At 51.5% G+C, this 14363-nt stretch overlaps 1 long non-coding RNA gene across 1 annotated transcript; it reads right to left on the reverse strand.

Moving 5' to 3' along the window:
- Window positions 1–4084: 4084 nt before the first annotated feature.
- Window positions 4085–7173, reverse strand: LOC110143210 (uncharacterized). Its single transcript, XR_002315536.2, has 2 exons — window positions 7006–7173; window positions 4085–6068 (listed from the first exon to the last, which is right to left on the reverse strand). It is a non-coding gene; the product is annotated as an uncharacterized lncRNA (long non-coding RNA).
- Between the last annotated feature and the right edge of the window lie 7190 nt (window positions 7174–14363).

The following is a 14363-nucleotide window of genomic DNA, read 5'->3' on the forward strand; positions in this document are numbered from 1 at the left end:
TGTCTAAGTCCCCAGCCTCCTGCTGCCCACACTGAGACCAACCCTGAGAAAAATCAGAGGCTGCATAGGCCCACTCAGCGGCCCTGAGGGTTGCAGTCCGCCCCCTGCTCTGCACTGTGGTATCTCATGCTGTGTTTTGGATTAGTTTTACCCAGATGTATGAGCTTGCATTTTTCCAAGATGAATCTCATTTAGCTATTTCCTGTTCCCACTTCCAGTTCAGAAAAGGCCCATGGGGGTGATTTTTCAGGCCTTGTGACCTTCGCAAAACCTCCCCACGGAGCACCTTCTTTGAAGTTCACTTCAGTGCTGTTGGCGCCTATCCTTGGCCTGTTGGGGCCAGGACTCTGCCCTGGCTCTGAGGCCCAACCCGCCCCCTGCCGGTTCCCGTCCCCTGCCGGCGACTTGCCAGCAGCATTCCAGAGGGCCTGCGGTCAGACTGCTGATGCTGCTGCTGGACCGGAGCGCCTGCGGGCCACTGGCCCAAAGCTCTGGCCTCAAGTGCTGGCCCTGTACTTTCCTGAGCTACTCACCGCATCTCTGTGGGTTTGGCCTACCTGTTCCACCCAGGCTGACAGAACAAAATACCACTGACAGGGCAGCTTAAACAAAAGAAACACTTCTCATTGTTCTAGAGGCCACGATCTAGGATCAAGGTGTGGCAAGGCAGGTTTCATTCTGAGGCCTTCCCTCTTGGTTTGCAGGCGGCCACCATCTCCCTGTGTGCCCACGCAGTCTCTCTGGGTGCTCGTGGAGAGACAGATCTCTTCCCCTCCCTTAAGGTCACCAGTCAATTAGGACCACACCCCATGACCTCATTTAACTTTTACTCTTAAAAGCCCTTCCTCCAAATACAGTCATTTTGAGGGTTAGGGCTTCAACAGACGAATTGGAGGGAACACAATTCAGCCCACAGCTCCCGGTGTATTTGGTACTGTGGCTGCTATAACAAATAAGCACAAATTGGGTAGCTTAAGACAACAGAAATGCATTCTCTAGCAGTTCTGGAGACCAGAATTCTAAGCCATGTTCCCGCTGATAGCTCTAGGGCAGCGGTCCCCAACCTTTTGGCACCAGGGACCAGTTTCGTGGAAGACAGTGTTTCCACAGACCGGTCCACGGTGGCGGGGGCGGGAGAATGGTTTCTGGATGATTCAAGCATATTACATTTATTGTGCACTTTGTTTCTATTATTATTATTACATCAGCTCCACTTTAGATCATCAAGCATTAGGTTCCGGAAATTGGGGACCCCAGCTCTAGATGACTATCCTTCCCACCTCTTGTATCTTCTTGTGGCTCCCAGCATTCCTCCGCTTGAGGCTGCATCCCTCCAACCTCTGGCCCATCTCCAGTGGCTGTCTTCCCTCTGTCCCTTCTACTTTGCTTACATTTTTTAAGGTTTTTGAATTTTTTATATTTAAAAAATTTTTGGCTGTGGGCAGGATCTGGAGTTGGAAGACCGGACCAAGGGGTGGAGAAGAATCCCTGACTCCCTCTCACCATGGGAAATTAGCCTGAGAATGATGGAGAAGAGATGTCCTTAAAATGAAGGTCCTTCGAGTTCATTAGGGGCTTTCCAGATGGTGCTAGTGGTAAAGAACCCACCTGCCAATGCGGGAGAAATAAGAGATACAGGTTCGATCCCTGGACCGGGAAGATCTTCTGGAGAAGGGCATGGCAACCCACTCCAGTATTATTTCCAGGAGAAGCCCATGGACTGAGGAGCCTGGCGGGCTATGGTCCATAGGGTCACAGAGTCGGACACAACTGAAGAAACCTAGCACACACGCACTCTTAGAGTTCATTGATCTAACCAACCCTAACTCAACGTGATTAGCCATGGGAGGGGAAAGGCTAAGGGGTCTGGAAGAATTACAAGAAGAGGGATGTTTGCTGGGCACTTAGGGATAAGAGCAAAGAGCTGAGTGGCCAGGCCGAGTGAGCAGGGGCGGGACAGGAAGAGAGGCCCCTCAGCAACTGGCAGGACTGACTTCTACCTAGAACATGGAGGACGGGGGAATGTGATCCCCTTCAGCTTTCACAAGACCACCCTGCCCCTGTTGCTGTCTGGAGAGCAGACTGAGGGGCAAGAGAGGAAGCCAGGAGACCCCTCTGATCCAGGTGAGGTGGAGGTGGGGTGACTGGACCAGGCTGAAGCATGTGAGTAGAACAGACCAGTCTGGTCAGCGGGTCAGATCTGACGGTCAGAGACAAGAAGGAGAGACTTGCTCCATGTCCTGAGATGGGACAGCCTGTGGGGAGCTCTGGAGTGGGGCTGCAGACCAGGTCCCCTGAAATTCAGTAGAAGCAGAGGCAAGGGTTCCAGTCTGACAGCTGCAGCCAGCACCCCGGGAGGGGCGAGGTCTATAGCTACACATTAGGGATTGCTGGGGGCCAGGAGGTCATCAGATATAGAAGATGTGCAAGCACTGAACCCTGGATTCCCTTACATTAGAGGTTAGAGACTGTCCCCCAGGGCAGGGGGTGGGGCAGGGTGAACTGGGTAAGGTGGTGTCCAAATGGAAAGGCTTTCGCCGCAGAAGGTATGAGCGATTCTATCAGATGCCTGGAGGGTCACCTGAGATGAGGACCGAGGAGTGACTGGGTGCCTGGGATTGACCCAATTTCTGGTGGTGATGCCAGGTTGGTCCTGCCCTTGTCTCCTCCAGATGCCCTTTGTCATCCATCCTCTTCAGGGTGGTGCGTGGCTTCTGTCACCAGTTATTTAAGTCACTTAATCAACCTAAGCCCCAGTTTGCTCATCTGTAAGTGGGAGTAATAAGGTACCCTTCTTCCCAGGTCTGATGTTCAGACCAAATGCAAACTGATAGATTTAAGAAACGTCGGTCAGTCACAGCCCATGGGCCTCATTTGGATCCCAATTCTAAGTAAAGTGTAAAAACTAAAACATAGGGGACTTCCCTGGAGGTCTAGTTGTTAAGACTTCCCCTTTAAGTGCAGGGAGCACGGGTTTGATCCCTCATTGGGGAGCTAAGATTTCACATGCCTCGGCAGCCAAAACAACAACAACAACAACAACAAACCAAAACATAAAACAGAAGCAATATTGTAACAAATTCAATACAGACTTTATAAATGATTCACATCAAAAAAAAAAACCAACTTAAAAAAATGTATGCTGCAATCAGAAAACATGTACCCTGCTTGATATTAACATTGTATATTAAAAGAAATGTGGTTGAGAGTTGTCACATGTAGCATTGGTTATGTTAGAGCAGGAGAGAGAGAACAAGAGGCAGGCGAGAAAGAACAAGAGAAGTTCTTTCTTTCGTAAGTACACAGTAAAATATTTCCTGGTGAAATCACATGATGTCTGGGATATGCTTCAAATTTAAGATGGGGGAAAGGGGAGGACTTAGATGAAACAAGATGGGCCTGGAGTTGAAAATTTTGATGCCGGAGGTAGGTGGGAAGTTAGGCACATCATCTCTCCACTTCTGCATATGTTTGAAATTTCAATAATGAAATGTTTTTTAAGCACATGCGCTTACACAGGATGAGATCAGTGCTCTGCCAGGAGCAGTTCTAAGCTCTTTACACGTGTCAGCTCATTCAGGCCCAGGACATTCTTGTCCGCAGACGACATCCATGTCCCCATCTTGCTGGGGAGAAGAGAGAGACACAGAGAGGTCAAGTGACTTGCCAGAGTTTGCACAGCTGGTGAACAAAAGCACTGGGATGCTGTCTTGGAAAAACACTCCTATGTTCTACTTTACTCTCACATGACACTTCTGACACTTGCCTTGGATTTTCCACACCCAGCAATTCTCCAGCACCAGTTGGGTGTCCTAAGTTTAACTCAGTTCTGACACTGACCGGGGTTAATGCAGAACCCCCGCCCCCCCCCCCCAACACAATTCAGATGCCAATCTCAGATCTAGGTTGTCACTTGGATCTTGAGTGGCTTGGCCTGCAGTGACTTGAAATGGGGGTTTTGGTTCCCAGCCAGAGATTGAGGTCAAGTCAGGGCAGTAAGAGCACCGAATCCTAGCCCCTAGACCTAGTGACAAGGCTCTGGCTCTTCAGCTTTGCAGGAAAGAACTGCCACAAAGACAGAAAGTAGTGAAACAAGTAAAGTGTTTATTAGGAGGAAAAAGAGTACAGTCCGTGTGGATAGACACACATGCGCGCTGAGACATTTGCACCCTCATGGTGGTTTGAATCACTTTGGGGGTCATTTCTTCCAGGTTTCTTTTGCCCGGTTTTGATTTACCTGGTTCTGTGGCCGTATTTGGTATATCTCAGGGTCCGCTCATGTGTGCGTGCTCATCCCTCAGCCAAGATGGAGTCTAGTGAAGAGGCTCGTGGGAGGTTGACATCACTTACTATGAGGTGTAATGCCCTCCCTTTTTGACCTCCAAGGAGTCTTTCTGCACATGTGTATTCAGGGAGGTCTCCTTAACTTTGAGGAGGAGGAATATGTGGTCTTCTATCTCTCATCTGGGCAGGGCCCAGCGTTCTCCATCATCTTGCTTTTATGCAGTTTCTGCTATTATGGAGCTTCTGTCCTCAGGAGAGAAGCTGTCCAGCCTGGGGCCCATCTATCTCTTCCCTCAACCTGTGCTTCTGACTAATAGGCTATTAGTTGGAGTTCCCACCATCCCCTCCTCCAGTTTGGTAATTTGTTACAACAGCTCACATGACTCAAGACTACTAAATTACCAGCTTATTACATAGGGTATTGAAGTATATGAATGAATAGCCAGATGAAGAAATAGATAGGTTGGGGTCCAGAAGTGTCCTGAGCACAGGAGATTCTGTCTCCATGGAGCTGGGGTGAGCCCCTTATATGAATGTGTTCACCAACCAGAAGCTCTCTGAACCCCATCTAGGGATTTTTATACAGGGGCCTTTATCACATAGGCATGATCAATCAATAACTCAATCTCCAGCCCACTCCTCTACCCAGATGATAGGGAGCAGGGCCAAAAGTGCCAAGCTCCTAATCATGGCTTGGTCTCTCTGGTGACCAGCCCTGATCCTGAAGCCATCCAGTAAGCCACTCAGAGTCACTGAATTAGAACAAAAAGATCCTTTTTCTGCCAGTAAATTCCAAGGGATTATGAGCTCTGTGTCACGAACTGGGTTCAAAGATGAAATATTAGAACAAGAAGTGCTCCTAGTGTTCTTATCACTCAGGAAATTCCAAGGGATTTAGGAACTCTGCACCAGGAACCCATGGCAGAGACCAATACATATTTTTTTCTATCAATTCACAGATGTGACCCAAGGGGGCCTTAGCTCCATCACAGAACTCCTGGTGTTTGTGCTTCCAAAATTCCCACATGAATCTCTGTCACAAACTTACTTGTTCCCTCTGGAGGATCAGATGGTTCGAGAGTCAATAAAACATATCATAGTCAGTTTGTTATTTTGCCTACTTGTGCTTTCTAGTTTTTCTACAATGAGCACACACCACTTTCATGATAAAGAGATTTGTAATAAGAAGAGTTTTGATAGACACAAAGCCAGCAGCAGTGAGGCCAGGTGCTCTGGGTGGGAGTCCTGGGTGGCACACACTAGGGTGCAAGAGTTGCAGGGGAGTTACCCTGAGACTTCCCAGGCCTCACCCCTGTTTCTGATGGCCCACAGCTGGCAGGATTTCAGACCTGGCCACAAGGTCAGCAGGACTGCTGGGTGTCCAGCCCAGCACACGCACTTGGGGCCCATTACAGCCCTGCCCTGTGAGGGGCACAGACTAATTTTGGGGTGTGGCATCTCGAAGGGCAGGGGTAGGGCGATCCCTGAGGCTTGGTGAGAGTGCCAGGTGCAAGAACAGCTGCATGGAACTGAGGAAGTGGAACAATGAGTGTGAACAACTCCTTCAAGAAGCTTGGTTATTAAGAGGAAGGTCAGGGTAGAGAGGGCAGCTATGAGTTCCAGCACTAAGAACTCTGGGCACGATAGGGGCTTTGGGGACATTCCGGCTCTTCATGCTAATGGCAGGAGCCATGGAGCTGGGGTTACAGCAGCTGACGGTCCTCTTCCTCCAAAAGAGTTTGTCACTACTTCTTGTTTTTGTTGGCTGGGCTTCTGGCTCAGGTCTGCAGACAAACATGCAAGAATGTGACTACCTTACACACAAAAAGATTATAAAATGGCTAATACTATGACGTGTTTCTTATTCTTATACTTTCTTGGGATTTCAGCTTTTACACCTTCTTCTACCAGATACTACTTTTTTAAAAAACACTTTTCTAAAATCTTGGTAATCTTATCAGACACAAAAGTGAAAATAATATCATCTGTAGCAAAGACTGTTCATTATTCCTCAGTGTCTATTGTCTCATTCTTATTTAGTAACAGAACTCCTGACATTTAGCTGGCACATGGTCATCAGAAAAAGACTACACTTCTTGGCTTCCCTTGCAGCTGGGTGTGGCCCATGACTGAGATCTGGTCAAGGCCAATGGAACGAACTTGGAGCTTTGTGTGAGCTTCTAGAAAAAGTTCTTAAAGGAAGAAATTGTGCTCTACTATTCCCTTCTGCTGGCTGGGATGATGCAATGATGGCTGGACCTCAAGCAGCTGCTTCGTACCATGACATGGAAGCCAGATGCAGAAAATGGAGGCGCAAAAAAATGAAAAGAAAGGAACACTGGACTGGTCTTCATCTTGAAGACAGGACTACATCAATTATTGAGGCCTATTTGGTGCTTACCCACTGCCATGATCCTCACTAGTGCTAGTACTACCCTCTTTCCCTACTCAGTTCTGACTAGTTCCAGGACTGTTGTCTGTCTCACAAGATCCTGTTAAGGTATTTACCCTATATTTAGCCATTTAACAGGTATTTACTCAGGACCTCTGCATGCCAGAGAGCTGTCGCAGTAAATGTCACAGCCCCCGATCCCCTGGTCTTGTGACACTGGCAGTGCTGGTAGGGAGAACGATAATAAACATCTGAGATAAGTGTTAGCTATTGCTGAGTAACCAACCACCCAACTCAGCAGATTAAAACAATCACATTTATTAGCTCACCCGCCTGCCAGCTGCCTGGGCGACTCTTCCCATCTGAGCCCAGCTTGGCTGCTCTTGCTGCTCTCCCTCGTGTCCAGCCTGTGGCAGCCTGTCTTGCATGGTCCCAGCTTGGCCCCTGGGGTCCTGTCCTTCAGCAGGACGGCCCAGCTGCGCTCACACAGTTCTAGAAGTTTGGAGGAGAGGAGAGGGGATGCCGCAAGCATTTTTTTCAAGCCTCTCCTTGGACTGAGTTTGTTCCTGCCTGCCTGGCCAGTCATCAGAGGGTCATGCCTGTAGTCAGAGTGGGAGGCTCCTACAAAGTTACAGGGCACAGGGCAAAGGAGGGCTGCTTAGCTGGGGCCATCAGCACCATCAGTGTAGCCTCATGGGTCAACGTGCCAGAAATAAAATAGCCACGTGGGAAGCTGGGTAAAGGCCCAAAGATGTGACGTCTGAGGAAAGGGCACTGCATGCAGAAAGAACAGCAATACATCCCCCGTGGCAGGACGCGCTCATGGTGTTGGTGGGATTTCCTCCCGCTAAATCAGGAATGTGTTGTATTGGTCTGGGGAGGAGGGCCAGGGAGGCTTTCTCAGGGGCTAAAGCAGCATGTCATTCCCAGGAGTCCCTGTGGACAGGTTGGCCATCCCAGGCTCCTCACCTCCAGAGCCACAGGCTCCTTGCGCCTTGAGGTCACAGTGTACCTCAGGGCAGGAGAGTCTGTCCTTGATGTGGGGGAGGGTTGTAGATGTTGGGTCACATGCTTGTTTATGAGGCTGGCATCCAGCTTCCCAAGAAGATGAGCCCAGGGCCTACCCAGCCCTGGAATCCTCTCATGGCTCCTTGGGAGGTGACTGGCACACGGCCAATCCCTCCAGCAGCTGATTGGAATAAGGCACAGGGTAGAGTCCCATTGCCTGGTCTGAGACCCCTCTGGCAAATGCATCGAGCTGAAGTCCAGACTGAAGTCCTGGGGTGTGGAGGGGCGCTGGGGTGCAGAGGTATTCAGAGGCCCTCTGTCCTACCAAGCACCTGTGGGATGATGGTCTGTCGGGGCTCAGCTGCTTTAGCGGGTGTGTTGGTCAGGGTTCTCCCTAGAAACAGAACCCACAGGATACATACACAGAGCGTGTGTGCTAAGTTGCTTCAGTCGTGACCGATTCTGCAACATTATGGACAGTGGCACACCAGGCTCCACCAGCCACACGGATTCTCCAGACAAGAATACTGGAGTGGGTTGCCGTGCCCTCCTCCAAGGACATATACAGAGAGAGACTTGCAATGAAAGATTGGGTCACATGATTAGGGAGACTTTAGTCTGCCATCTGTGAGCTGGAAGCCCAGGAGAGCCGGTGGTGCAGTTCAGCGCAAACCCAAAGGCCCAAGAACCAGGAAAGCCGATGTCCAAGGGCAGGAGATGGATGTCCCAGTTCAAGCAGAGACTGGGGCCACCCACCCTGGGGAGAGCCATCTGCTATTCTCAGTCCACTGATTTAGTTTGACAACTCTCTTTCGGAAGTAGTGTCACAGACACATCCGGAAATAAAGATTCACCAGTGATCTGGACATCCCTTCCCTGATAGCTCAGTTGGTAAAGAATCCACCTGCAATGCAGGAGACCCTGGTTCAATTCCTGGGTTAGGAAGATCCCCTGGAGAAGGGAAAGGCTACCCACTCCAGTATTCTGGCTTAGAGAATTCCATGGACTGTATAGTCCAGGGACTCGCAAAGAGTCAGACACAACTGAGCGACTTTCACTTTCATTAGCCCAATCAGGGAACACACAAAGTTAGCCATCATAGTGAATTTCTGTTCTTTGTAACAAATGATCCTGAATGACAGCGTTTGATTTCCTGGTACTGCCTCCACCAGGAGGGTTTTAATCTTTGGGAATTTGATATTGGAAAAGGAGTCCTCAGTGTATTTTAATTTGCATTTGCATATTTTTTTGTCTGAGGTCAACATGTTTGCATATGTTTACTGGCCATTTAACATTTCTTTTTTTTGTGAACTGCTTATGTCTTGGGGCTCACTTGTGAAAATGGTAGTAAGGTTGGACTTCCCTTGAGGTCCAGTGGTTAAGACTCTACACTTCCACTCCAGAGGGTGCAAGTTTGATCCCTTGTTGAGGAACTAAGATCCCACATGCAGCTCAGCCAAAATAATAATAATAAAGGAAACGAAGTCAAATTAGCTTTAAAAATGTAAAAAAAAAAAAAAAAAAACAGGGTGGGTGGGGTGGGGGGAGGCTTCCCTAGTGGCTCAGTGGTAAAGAATCCACCTGCCAGAGCAGGAGACATGAATTAGATCCCTGATCCAGGAAGATCCCACATGCCACACAACAACTAAGCCCATGCACCACAACTATTGAGCCTGTGCTCCAGAGCCTGAAAGCTGTAACTAGTGAGCCTCTGTGCTGCAATCACTGAAGCCCACGCACCCTAGAGCCTGTGCTCCACGACAGGAGAAACCACAACAATGAGAAGCCCGAGCGTCACAGGTGGGGAGTAGCCCCCACTCTTCACAACTAGAAAAAAGCCCATGCAGCAACGAAGACCCAGCACAGCCAAAAAATAAATAAATAAATAAGAATGGCTTCCCTTTATTGAAGAATTAGTACTTTTCAGTCACAGCTTTCTAGATTTATTTCAATGAATCCTTGTGCCCTTTTCACAAGGGAGTGATAGAGTTAATATTATCCCATTGTACAGAGGAGAGAAACTGAGGCTTGGAGAGAAGTTCTGAGGCTAGGGACAGCTCCTAACATGTTTTTCTTTCTGATCTCCGGGTTGCAGGTATATTTTCAGTGTTTTGTTTGCCTTTTAACTTCACTTTCAGGATATTTTGAACAGAAATCTAGAGCTTTTATGCAACCAAAATTCCGCATCCTCCTACAGTTTCTACTTGGAAAGACTTCCCCCACAAAAGTATAAGCACAGATTCCTATGTTTTCTTTTGCTACTGTGATGGCGTCTCTGTCAACAGCTACATCTTTAATCCATTGGGACTCAATTTAGATGAAGGTGGGAGGAACGATTCACATACTTTTTTCCACTAGAGCCCGTCTGGAACCGAACAGGCCCGGCTGATGGTCACATGACACCATCGCCCTCATCCCAGTCTGCGGGCTGCAGAATTACTCAGGCACTGGAGGCCCCCGCCTCCCGCCCCCTCGGCTCCTCAGCCCCCCTGTGGCTGTGGTGACCCCCCAGTCTCCCGGGGGCTGGGTCCTGTGGTGAGTGGAAGGAATTCTGGTGAACTCTGCTCACTCAGCAGTCCAGGCCTAGGGAGCTGGGCGGGGGCACAGGGCTGTGGAAAATCACATGTGGTTTTCAAGTTGTCGGAAACCAAGAAAATCATTCGGCCAGTTGTGCGGATGACTAGACACTGTCTGGGAGACCCCAGGTCCCCTGGCTCTGGGAACCACCCTCCTGGTGAGCCTGAGCAGATTTATCCCCTGGTAACATCCAGACTGCAGACAGAGGGCGTTTCCAGGGCCCCCCTGAGAAGGAGCAGAGAGACCTGGTGGGCCTGGGTCCTTCTTCCTTGGTCCCTGAAGGCAGACTCAGGACTCCAGGAGACTGGGAGAGCCTGGTGCCTGATCCTGGTGCCTAAGGTCCAGAGACCTGGCTTCCAGTTACATCCCTCCAGTTACACCCCTCCCTGGCCCCCATCATTCTGGCCAGCTGGGCCGTGTCTGAGCTGCTGCCTTGGGGACCCAAACCTCCCGGTGCTCTGCGGCCGCCCCAGTTAGAACTGGGACACACTGGTCCTTTTGGCAGGTGAGTTTCCCAACTCTGCCCAGGCTGAGGCACTAGGGTGGTTCCTGGTGATGCTTGGGTCTCAGCAGGATGGGCTGGTGGCCCCGTGGCCCTGTGGCCTGGTGCCAGAGACTATGTAAACTGAAGGGAAAGAGCTTTTGGTCTGGCCTCACAAACATACCATCACTGACGAGGACACGTCTCTTCTCCCTTAACCCAAGTTTCCTCACATGAATATGGGGGAAGCTGCTGCATGTGCGCCACAAGAACTGAAATCATCATTACTGTCCAGTCCGCTGCCCACGTGCTGGGGCCCAAGACGTGGGTGACCGATGTGAGGAGTCTGAGCCTGGAGAAGCAGAACCTCTCCCACGAGTACCTCCCTTCCCTTTCACTCACGGGCAGAGCTCCACATTCCTGGGGGGGTCAATGTCCGCCCCTGTGCCCTCTGTTCTGGGGAGTCTAGTCACTCATATCCTGTTCCCTCTGACCTGAACGTCTTCAGAAGAAGGCCACCTCCACAATTGTTGGGTCTCCGGGCCACACTCAGACCTGGACCTTGTTGAAAACTTTGTGGAGACCTGCCGAGTGAACACATGAGCTGCAGTCAGAGTCACACCCACAGTCACGTGCTCAGATTGCTGGGGACCCAGAGTGGAGGGGCTGGTGCTGTGGTGGGGTGGGGACTGGGAGGTGGAGGGTGATGAGATCACCCACCTTCTGGCCACAGTGACTTGGGATGAGGCAGTTCTCCTGCTGACGTGGCTAGCAGTCCTGGCAGGACGGCCTGGGGACATCTTCTCAGGCACTCAGGAAGCTGAGACATGGTGCCCCTCGGTGTAGAGACTCTGCTGAGACCGTTAGAATGGACGAGTTCCCCGAGAGGCCCATTAGAGGCTCTATTTAGGGAAAGGCACCCACAGCTTGGGGCATCCTCCTCTAGGGACTCCTAACTTCCCTGGATGTGGAGAGTGAGTGCTTGGATGGAGCCACTGCATCATCTCCCCATCTCGTGGGGAGGGTGTGGTCACCGCGTTTGTAGGGCAGGAACTCTGAGGTCTTGTGGTGGGGGGAATAGGGTCAGGCCACCTGGGATCCACTCCAGGAAGGAACTGACCCTCACGCCTCCTGAGGCTCAGGCCAGAGTTGCCTCGAGTTCCAAATTGTCTGATGTGCAAAGACAGATGCTAATCTTGCTAGACACAGACTGTCTGAATGGGAGGCCCTTCCAATCAGGGGTAGGGAGCCACTAGTGGTCACGGAGTCACCCCCTCAACTTACAGCCTGAGAAAATCAAGTTATTCAAGGTCATAGTTTTAATAGTGGCTTCTGAGATGAGCTGGAGGAAGCAGGAAAGCCCTCTCCCCCATGCCCCGGGTCCATCCTGGGTCCCTCTTCTCACTGGGGAACCTGTCACAGCTGAAAGATTAACAAGGCAAGCCCATTCTGCACTGATTTCTTATCCCTGTATGAGTGACCCTACCACAGTGGGAAGAGGGTGGGTTCCATTCCTTCCCATCTCTGCTCCACCTCCTCACCCCCTCCCAATGTGGGAGCTTCTGGCTCCCCACCCTGCTGGGGGCATTACTGAAAGGGGCAAAATGGCCTTGGTGCCCCAACGTGACAGCTTTGCCTACATGTACACCCCCCTCCTGCCCTTCACTGCAGCCCACAGGGTCTCTACATTGCACCGTTCCTCCCAGATGGACCTTGCTACACACCTCTGCAGTGTCCCTGCTCCTGACCCGAGGTGGGAGTACCCCTCACCCCTATCCCAGTCTCTCCTGGGGCCCTCCCACCCTGGCAGGCAGCCCTCCTGGCATGGTCTTTCTCAATGGCTCTCAGAGGTGAGCTCTTGGCCCATGAGTTAAACAGGACCCATCCCAGTCTGGTCAGAACTTGGGAGCACCGGTCATGCCCCTTCCTCTCCCCACCGTGGCATCTGTGGGCTCCACCAGCCTGACCCTCACAAGGCTGCAGGAAAACTCCATGCACACTGTCTCCCTCCCTCCCCAGCCCATGTCAGCTCCCCCCAGAATGCCCCTTCCCCACTCTGGAAGCAGCAAGGATAGGTCCACCAGGGTGATAAGTTGCGTTGCCTCTGCCTGTCACGTCCAGTCCTGTTGTGGCCCCTAGGGCAGCTTCACTGTGCCGGAGGGAAAGGCCCAGACTTCTCCTTAGGAAGCTGCAGGTAGGGGGCCCAAGATGTCCGGCAGACTCCCAGACTGGCTCAGGAGAATCCTTGGACTTGGATACAGATGCCCCACCCACTGGCAAGGGGTGCTGGACCCCAGGAGGGTGAGTGGCAGCCACAAGAGGCATCAAGCCTCCCACCTCTTGGCCTGCCTCTTCCTGGCCTGGGCTGCTGCCCTTGGGGAGTTTGGTTTAGATGACAGGGCTCCTCAGCAGACAGGCATCTCGTGACCGGCCCAGGTCTGCGTGACTTCCTGAGTGCAGGTCTGAAAGCTGAGTGGAATCCCAGCCCTGCTCCCTAAGGGGAGATACGGGCTTGGCAGGGACATCAGTCACCACCCCCTCACCTGCCCAGACCCTCAAGGGAGGCAGGGATGGCCCCCAGACCCCTGCCCACCCCACTTCAGGGCCCAGCTTCCCACAAGTCCTTGCTCATGTTCCCGTTGGTGACTCACTGGGACTGAGGAAAAGTTTCTATTTCTTTTTTAATTTTCTTATGGCTTTTATTTTCCCTGGCAGAGGACGTGGAGCTCAAATCTGATCCATGTGTGAGCCAGCTGAACTTGGGAGCTGTTCCCAGGGAAGTGACGTTCTAGAGCTGCCCCCTCCCCCGAGCCTCGGGCCTCCCTACTTGACACACTCAACTGGGGGCCACAGAACAAATTCCAAGGCAGAAGTTTTGAGAATGATGATTCAGAGGCTCGCAGAGGACATTTATGGGTAAGAGCTTGCTTCATCCTACTGCTGCCAGGACAGCAGGGCATGGACAGCATAGGGACAAGGAGGCCTGACTGGGGTGGGGGTGAGGCATGCTCCGAGAGCCCAGGTGGGCGGCCTTGGTCTCCTCAGGGAAGTGACAGGAGCTGGGAGTGAAGGAAGGGCCTTGAGAGAAAGAGGTGAGAGAAGGCAGAGCCCCCTGGGTCCGGCCCCTGCCCCGAGGTCAGGGCTGAGTCAGCAGCCCCCACAGCACTCCTCGGCTGCCTCCTGTTCATCATCTCAGGGCCTCCTGAGACAGACAGCGTTGGTTCAGGGCTGAGTGCTGCTAAACTTGGCCCATAGGCTCCAGGTGTACTTTTCTTGCTTCCTCATCCCATCAAGGAGGACTGTTCTGGCAGCTCTGGTCTTAGGTGTCATGCCCATCTGGGGCTAGCCAACATCTGCCCTTTGAGAAGCCATATGGAAATACCAGGCACACATGGCAGCACATGGTGCCCATGGCAGACATTACTAATCGATCTGGGAGTCTCTGACTACCCGATCTATGCACCACAACCCCACAGACACCATCCCCACCCCCACCCCCCGCATCAATGTGATAGATGGAGGTATAGTAAACACAGTTTTAAAAGACTGGGATCTGGTAAGAGGAAGGAGAAGAATGCCTGTTTGTCCTTGTTAGGATGTCAGCTGTTGGGGAAAAGAGTG

This window comes from Odocoileus virginianus, chromosome 1, assembly GCF_023699985.2.
Source record: "Odocoileus virginianus isolate 20LAN1187 ecotype Illinois chromosome 1, Ovbor_1.2, whole genome shotgun sequence".
Taxonomy (NCBI): Eukaryota; Metazoa; Chordata; class Mammalia; order Artiodactyla; family Cervidae; genus Odocoileus; species Odocoileus virginianus.